The following is an 8,263-nucleotide window of genomic DNA, read 5'->3' on the forward strand; positions in this document are numbered from 1 at the left end:
AGAAAAAAAAAATCATATAACTATCTGATCCTATTAGTCATAAAGTATTTCTTGTGATGGATATATAGAAATTGTTGACAAAAATGTCACTGGAAAACTAACACATGCCAAAAATCCTACGTGGCAGTGCTTTAGCAGCTATTTAGCAATCCTCTTTTGGAATTGCTCTTAATAAGATTTTAGAAATTGAATCACTTTTAAGAAACTAATTAGACAGAAAAACATTTTTTTGCAATAAGGAGCAAAATGGACGAAACATAAATCGGAAGTTCAGAATAATTTCCATGTAACAAAGCAAAGCCAATTAAGCATGTTGTAAGCAATTAAACATTGTTACCTCATTATGAGTGATGTTGAGAATAGTATTGTAAGCATGTTGAGAAACACTTACAATGATAGTAGTTATGAACTGATATGGTGGAGTAGATGGCTATGCCTGATGGGTTTAAATTCAATGATATATACGATGTAGGCATGGGTTACTGGCAAGCGAGTAACTGACTAAGCAGTGAGATGGTCCGATCCATGGTTCCTAGAGGTTATTCCGTTAGACATCCAAGATGAGGAGCATAAATTATTCTTAGGATGAAAGATTGATATGAACACTAAGTATAATTCTTGTAACTATATGTTTCAAGTGAGCATACCCTACACTTATAAGGAAGTGATAATCTGACAATGAAAGTGCTCTTTAAAAAGTACCTGAAAACCATTGAAAGTTTTATCTAACTTCTAGTAGACAACATGGCAAGACTTTACCCATTTAGAAGTTTGAAAGTACAAAGAAGAATATGTGTGGAACAAATAAATTAAAACAATATATACACATGAAACTAAGAAAAACAATGGTATACAATTGTGATGAAGTATCCATATATTTGAAACTATTATACCTTTGACTGGCACAATCAAGTGGTACTGTGGTACTATCTAATCATCATTATACTAAAAGTACTTGGTTAAGCAAGGCTTGCTTAATAAGTTTAACGACTATTGTACTTGGTGAAGTACAAAATTATGAAAAATCGATAGCAAATGAGCAAATGTGGTAGTGGGTTACCTTGTAAGCTAGATTGCAGGATGCCATTGAGGATATATCCATAAACCAAACACATAGACATCCCAACCTACTTCTAGGAAAAACATATGGAATAATCCAATGAATTTGACAAAAGGTAAATCCCATGAATTTGAAATGGGTAATTTTTGGACAACTTAAAGGAACTCATTAAGACTACGTACCAAGACCAAAAACCAATTTAAGAAAATTTTCTGATTACTATATACCATAATAGCATGAATATAACTAATCTATAAAAAGAAGAAACAAAAGAAAACTTTATCTCAAATACCACCATCAGGAAAAAACATTGTTTGTTGTTTAAACTACTGAAATTAAAGTCAAGTCCCAACAAGGATGTACAAACGAATTCTCTATTAAAAGTTTTTGCTAGCTTATTGAGCAAACCTACAGGACTTGTATCAAAGTTTTTGAACAATGTAATAATATGTTAAGCTATTATTACTGGTTTAGGTTGAGTCAGAATGGTGATGGCAAGTAAATGTAGACAATGATCTACACCCCAATCCATCTTACCTAAAGCGAATGACTGCAAATCAATTCACTTATATACGCTGCATTGATGTTGAAGAAAAATAATTCATGATGTTGTAAGAGGTCACAATAGTATATTACATGTCAATTTCTAAGAAAAAACCACACTCATTTAAATTCAAGCGAACATCCAATAATATCCATAGACACCACACTGCATTGACATTGAAGAAAAATAATTCATGATGTTGTAAGAGGTCACAGTAGTACATTACATGTACAGTAGTATATTACATGTCAATTTCTAAGAAAAAACCACACTCATTTAAATTCAACAGAACATCCAATAATATCCAAAGACACCACTACATAAAACAATATGAGCATATCAAATAAATGTTATAAATAACGAATAAAATGTTTCCTACTTCACAACCAATTCAATGGTGACCAAATTCTATCAATGATCAAACTATTTGACACTTGAGCATATAGTGCATAGCATTTGTGTGCAAATATGCCCCTGCACCCTTACCCAATGCATTTACAGTGTCCTCTGTTGGTCCACGGTGACGTACCATGAAGTTTTTTTTTGTTTACTATTATTAAATGGAAGGCCTTTTAGAACAATAGACACATCTATAAACGATAGCCTCACAATAAAGCGTTCTAAAAAACAATAATCGCATATGTAAAAACCATATCCTAATACCTTTTTTGATAGTTACAAATCTATTGCCTTAAAGCCTTAAATCCTATTTTCCGGCTAAAGGTGGTATTTAACCCAAAGAGTTTGTGACCAACCTCTCAATGTTGGGCCAATCTGCCCCGACATCGACATTCAAGCAAAGACTAACCTACACTAATTGATATAAAGAATTCATTCAAGTGCATGGAAAAAAATCCCGGTAGAACAAATATAGCACCATTTGGAAAAATAAATATTATAAGAGAAAATAATATATAGCAATTATTTATTTATTTTATTGTGGTAGTAGCAAATATAGCACCATTAGATACTTGTTACATGCATTAAGAATCAACTGTATTTATCCAATCAAATAAAATACTTCAAAATGGAAAACTTAGTTGACCGTGCAGAAAATTTGAATGATTGCCTATGCATACTTTTGAGGGTAAGGATGTGCACAATTTCACTCCATTCTTTTTGGTCCAGGAGATTAAAACAAATCACATTGGTTTAATTTGGTACTGGAAGTAAAATTAGAGTATGCGTCATCTTTAAAGGACCTCATAACCAAGGCGATTCTAAAGCCTCAACAATTCATTTTGAGCTTACTTAGTATCTTCCTCAAGCTCCAAGTCTAAGCTTCAAGTGCACGTGAACCTGGCAAACCTATCCAATAGTTAATCACTTGCTCACTTAAATCAGTAATGAAAACAAAGATATAATCACTTGCCTCACCTATACAATAGTTATAATAAAATTAAAACTAACTAATATAGCTAAAATAAACATAATATATATATGTAGGAGTGGATATCGATTAGAGGCTGATTTATGAAGAGAGTGAAGACAATTAAGGTCGAAAAAATGATAACAACCTGTTCTTGTTGGGAAAATTGTTCTCCTAGAATTGTTTCTGTACGTGTTGCTTGTTTTTATGAAAACTCAAAGGATCACTATGGCATATTCATTGCAGTTGCTTGATCAGGTAAAAAATAGGTGTTAAGACTAGGGTAGGGAATCGGGTCAGGTTTGATCTGAATCTGACCCGACCCGAATTCAAATAGTTTGGGTTCGAGTCGATTTTCATATCCATTTATTTATTCAGGTTGGGTTTGGATTCGGGTATGTCGGATTTGGGTTCGGGTTCAGATATAATTTTTTGGGCTTTTTTTGAATTTTTAGTGTTATCCGATTGGGTTGTCGGGTTCGGTTAGGTTCGGGTTCAGATTGAAAATTTTGGTTTGATTCGGATTTGGGTTCGGGTTCGGATTCGGATATAGCCATATCCGATCCGAACCCGACTTGTTCCCTGCCCTAGTTAATACTTTAATTCTGATGGAAGAAAAGTTGTTGAATTGTAGCATCCGTCATATCATTATAGTTAGAAAAAACACACTTATTCATGATCGAAGTTCCGCTTCTTAACAATGTTAGTTTCAGCTTTAGTAGAAATAATAAATCATTGGCTTATTAGTTATGATGTTCCCTTCTTTGGTTTTTTTTTTTCTCCTACTCAGTGAGATATTGTCACAAGCACTTAGACCCCAAATCAATTCAACACAAACAATAACTATCACTAATTGAAAATAAAGAAGGGAACAATTGAAGAAGTTGTTAAGAAAATATTTTTTACTTCAAAATTACTAAGTATTAGAGCAATATTTTGAGAAATTTGATCATGATTAAAGAAACCACAAAATTAGAAAAAGATCTCTTAAAAAATTCCTCGCCAAACGTTTAATGAAGTTGAAAAGAGAAATTAATAATTTCTCAAGGTGTCTGACTCGTTGATGCAGTGGCCAAGCTTACTTACAGAAGTAAGTGGCGAAGATTGAGGAGAGCAGAAACAAATTGGTCCATAGTGTTCCGGGGAGGGGTTTAATGAAGGTTTTTTTTCCCTGATTTCTCGAGCTTAAAACTGGTAAACTTCCTTTTTTGTCTCCTGGGGCCCTGTTGACGTGGACACCTTGAGAGAGCTACCCTTTCTACAAATTACTACCCTTTCACAGTTTACTCACATTATTCAACAGTCGGAGAAGTACGTGTTTATATCTACTTTCCCATTCACATGCTATACCACGATACACAATGATCCATCATCAAGCTATCTACGGAGGGAGTGATCTAGTGTTGATTTAGTACTAACCAACAAATAGTTTACTTATGTATTCAAATATTATCTGAAGTTAGTTGGAAGTGAAGAGGAAGTGAAAAATAAATTTTGCATCATCTGGTGTAAAATTGAGTACGGTTTTAGCCTTGCATTGTCAAAAAGCAGGTGTCCTAGATCCACGATATTGAGTAATTCTCTTTTGCAATTAGTCGAGGTTATACTTGAAATTTGAAAACTCAAACCTATTTGAGAAGCTAAGTAAACCTATGTCTTGTGATAGTAACTTTATTTCAGAGTAAACCTAGTTGAAGTCTTAATTATGATAGTAAAGGTTAGATCATGGACAAAATTAAGATTAATTAGTAGATAGCATAAAATATAACAAAGGATAAATACATGAGTGAGAGAGAGTGAGACAGATAGATTCCCATCTAACTGTTTTCTACATAAATAATCCTAAAACATCCCTATACTTTTTCTGTTTTTTGTTATGAACAAAGGCATCCCTGAATATACTAAGGACAAGAGTTCATCTCATTTGAAGACAAAAAAAAAACTAAAACATAGCTTATTATATTCTAGATAACATTAATTATGTGAAGGAAGACGGTCTTCTTCATTTAATTTGATCAATTCCACTCATACATAGTTACATACACCATTTCCCGCATCATAACTGCCCCAACAAAATGTGAAACCTTTTCAATAATCTAGTTCCTTTAAATTAACTTCATATGTATTAATTATTAACTTGAGCTTTGTGAAAAGGACTTACTTGGATCAGTTACAACAATTAGACCAGTGTTGTTGAACAATTCCACTTGTTTCTTCCCTTAGACTGTTAGTAGAGGTTCATGGTTATAGAAGCATGGTTTAAAACAGTGTTTGGTGTGTAGCATGGACAACCAACTTTCAGAACAATGTTACAATCAACCTGATATATTAGACAACGTTTTCCCTTTGTTAAGAATGCCTTAGAAAAAGCCTGGAAACTAAAAGGGTCTATGGAGGTCACTACGGATAGGGACTTATTTTTCATAAGCTTCTCGACTTCTGAAGACAAGCAATCTGTTCTTGAAGGTGGTCCTATTTTTATTGCTGGCAAGATCTTTGTTGTTATGCCATGGTCACCTGAAGCGGAGAGTCAAAGGAACAACATCTCTACTGTTCCAATCTGGGCAAAACTCTCAAAAGTTCTAGAAGAACTATGGACTAAGAAGGGATTATCATTCCTTGCTAGTCTTATTGGAGGTCATCTTTGTATGGATGGTGCAACATCTATGAAGAAAAGGCTCGATTTTGCAAAGGTCTGTGTTACAATACCTTTGAACTTCGAATATCCAACAACGATTAAATTGAAGATTCGTGGTAAACATGTTTATGTTGATGTGGAGTACCCTTGGAAACCCCCGTCATGCACCAGATGTTGTCTGTTTGGACATCCATCTATCTACTAAATGTCCAGCAGCTCCTTCCCAAGTGTGGGTTCCCAGAGCCAACAATACAAGGGTACATAATCCCCCTATTGCAGCTCCAGTCACTCATTCAAGCACACTCAATGCCTCTAATAAGAACTCCATTGATTCTATTGTTGCTAAAGAAATATCTCCTCTTAACGGTGCAGTAGTCTCTAGGGTAGCACCTAGTACTGCAATGGCGTCAGTGAGCACTTCCTCATCTCTTATTGCTACAATAGTTTCTAGGGAATCTCTTAGTACTGCAATGGAGTCAGCGAGCCCTCCTTCTTCTCTTTATACTACAGTAGTCTCTAGGGAATCTCCTAGTACTGCATTGGCGACAATGAGATCTCCTTCCTCTCCATCCCTGCCTCGGCCAATCCAGGCTACCTCAGGTAATTATGAGGACTTTTCTAGTTCACAAGGTCAACTTCTAGCCTCTCCTCCTATTTTTCAGCTGCTTAGAATACCTTTTGAAGGCTCAGCCCGTAACTGCCTGATTAGCAACTCGCCCTTTAGTTCTTTGAGAAATGCAGGCAGTCCTTCAACCTTCTCACGAGACTCTCCTCAAAACAGTGGAAATACTCGAGGAAATGAAGCTGTGGTCTATTGAGTAGATTCAACCAGTCATTGAGCAGGAGGAAGGTACTTTAACTAAGGAAGAACTTTTCCGCTTTAATGTAGACAATAATGCGTATGCAACCTTAGTCATGGAAGAGGAAGGTATAGATGATGACATCTCTGAGACGCATGAGGATCCTTTTGATGATCATATTGTGACCTCCCCTCTAGTCACAAGATTGCAAATGCCGTCACAAGTTGTTACCAGAGCCCAGCTACAATAACAACAACTACAAAGCTCAAGAAAAAGAGGTAGAGGAAGGGCTAAAGGCTCGGGTAACAAAGGGAAAAACAAACGATGATCCTTATGAAGATATGCACTTATAATATTAGGGGATTAAATGATTTGAATAAAGCGAAGGATATTAATGCCTTCAGAATCAAGAATAAATTAGCTTGCTTTTGTCTTTTGGAAACTAAAGTTCGGCTACCAATTTTTTTGAGTATTAGCAAGGTCTGCTGCCCTTCTTGGAAGTTTGAGCACAATTACTCTATTGTAGTTTCTGGACGCATTTGGTTATCAAGGGATCCTTCAGTTCTAGGTGTTCAAAAAGCTTTTGGAGAGTGATCAATTTATACACGCTAAGGTTACTATCCTTGCCACTGCACAAGTGTTTCATTTTACGTCAATCTATGCAAGCAATAATAGATCAGAAGGGTTGATTCTCTGGCAAGATCTCATCAGCCTCTATTCATTCTTCTCGGGTCCTTGGTGTGTGGCTAGTGATTTTAATAATGTCCTCTATTCTCATGAGAGGATTGGTACAGACTTGGTGTCTCAACTCTGTAAGTCTTTATGATCATAAATCTAGTGGATGTTTTTTCACTTGGACTAATAATGGAGATGATTCCGTGAGAAAATGGTCTAAGATTGATAGGTGTCTTACCAATTCCTTGTGGACTACTCAATTTTCTTCTTTTGGAGTGGAATTTATGCTGCAAGGACTTTCTAACCATTCGCCTACAGTTATCTCGATCTCCAATTCTTATTCATGCAGGCCTCCGTTCAGATTCTATAATTACTGGGTTGTCAATCCTTCCTTCAAGGACACTTTTATAAATTGCTGGTCTATTCCTAGACAAGGAAATCCATCGTTTATGCTTTGCAAGAAATTAAAGATGTTCAAGGAAGCTCTCAAAGGCTGGCTTATACTTAGTTCCACAAATCTTCAAAATCATGTGGTAGCTGCTCGGGCCAATCTAGAAGATATTCAAATGCAAATGCAAAAGAGACCTCTTGATTCTCACCTTTCTAATCTAGAAAGGATTCGTAGAACTGAGCTTTGTGACCTTATGCTTATGGAGGAGTACGACCTCTTACAGAGGATAAACACTGACTGGCTATCTTTTGGTGACAAAGGAAATGCGTTATTTCACAATTCTATAAAAGAAAAGAAGACTAGGAACAATATATGGTATATTATGGATTCTCAAGGAGCCCAGCAGGATGGTCAATCTAATGTTGCCCAGGCGTTCATAGCCTTCTATAAAAATTTGTTGGGTACTTCTACTTCATCCTCATGTAACCCTCGGATTCTGAAGCATCTTAATCTTCAAGTGTTGCCACCTGTGAGTGCCGCTAGATTGATCAATGATATAGATAACTTGGAAATCAAGGAAGCCCTATTCTCTATGGATGATAACAAAACACCTAGACCTGATGGATTTAATTCTTTCTTCTTCAAGAAATCCTGGGATATTGTTAGTGAAGATTTCTCTCTCGCTGTCCAGCATATGTTCAATCAAAGGTTCATACCAAGAGGTACAAACTCCACTCTTCTTTGCTTAATTCCAAAAAATCTTGCACCTTCTAAGGTCGATGAATT

This window comes from Coptis chinensis, chromosome 5 (assembly GCF_015680905.1).
Source record: "Coptis chinensis isolate HL-2020 chromosome 5, ASM1568090v1, whole genome shotgun sequence".
NCBI lineage: Eukaryota > Viridiplantae > Streptophyta > Magnoliopsida > Ranunculales > Ranunculaceae > Coptis > Coptis chinensis.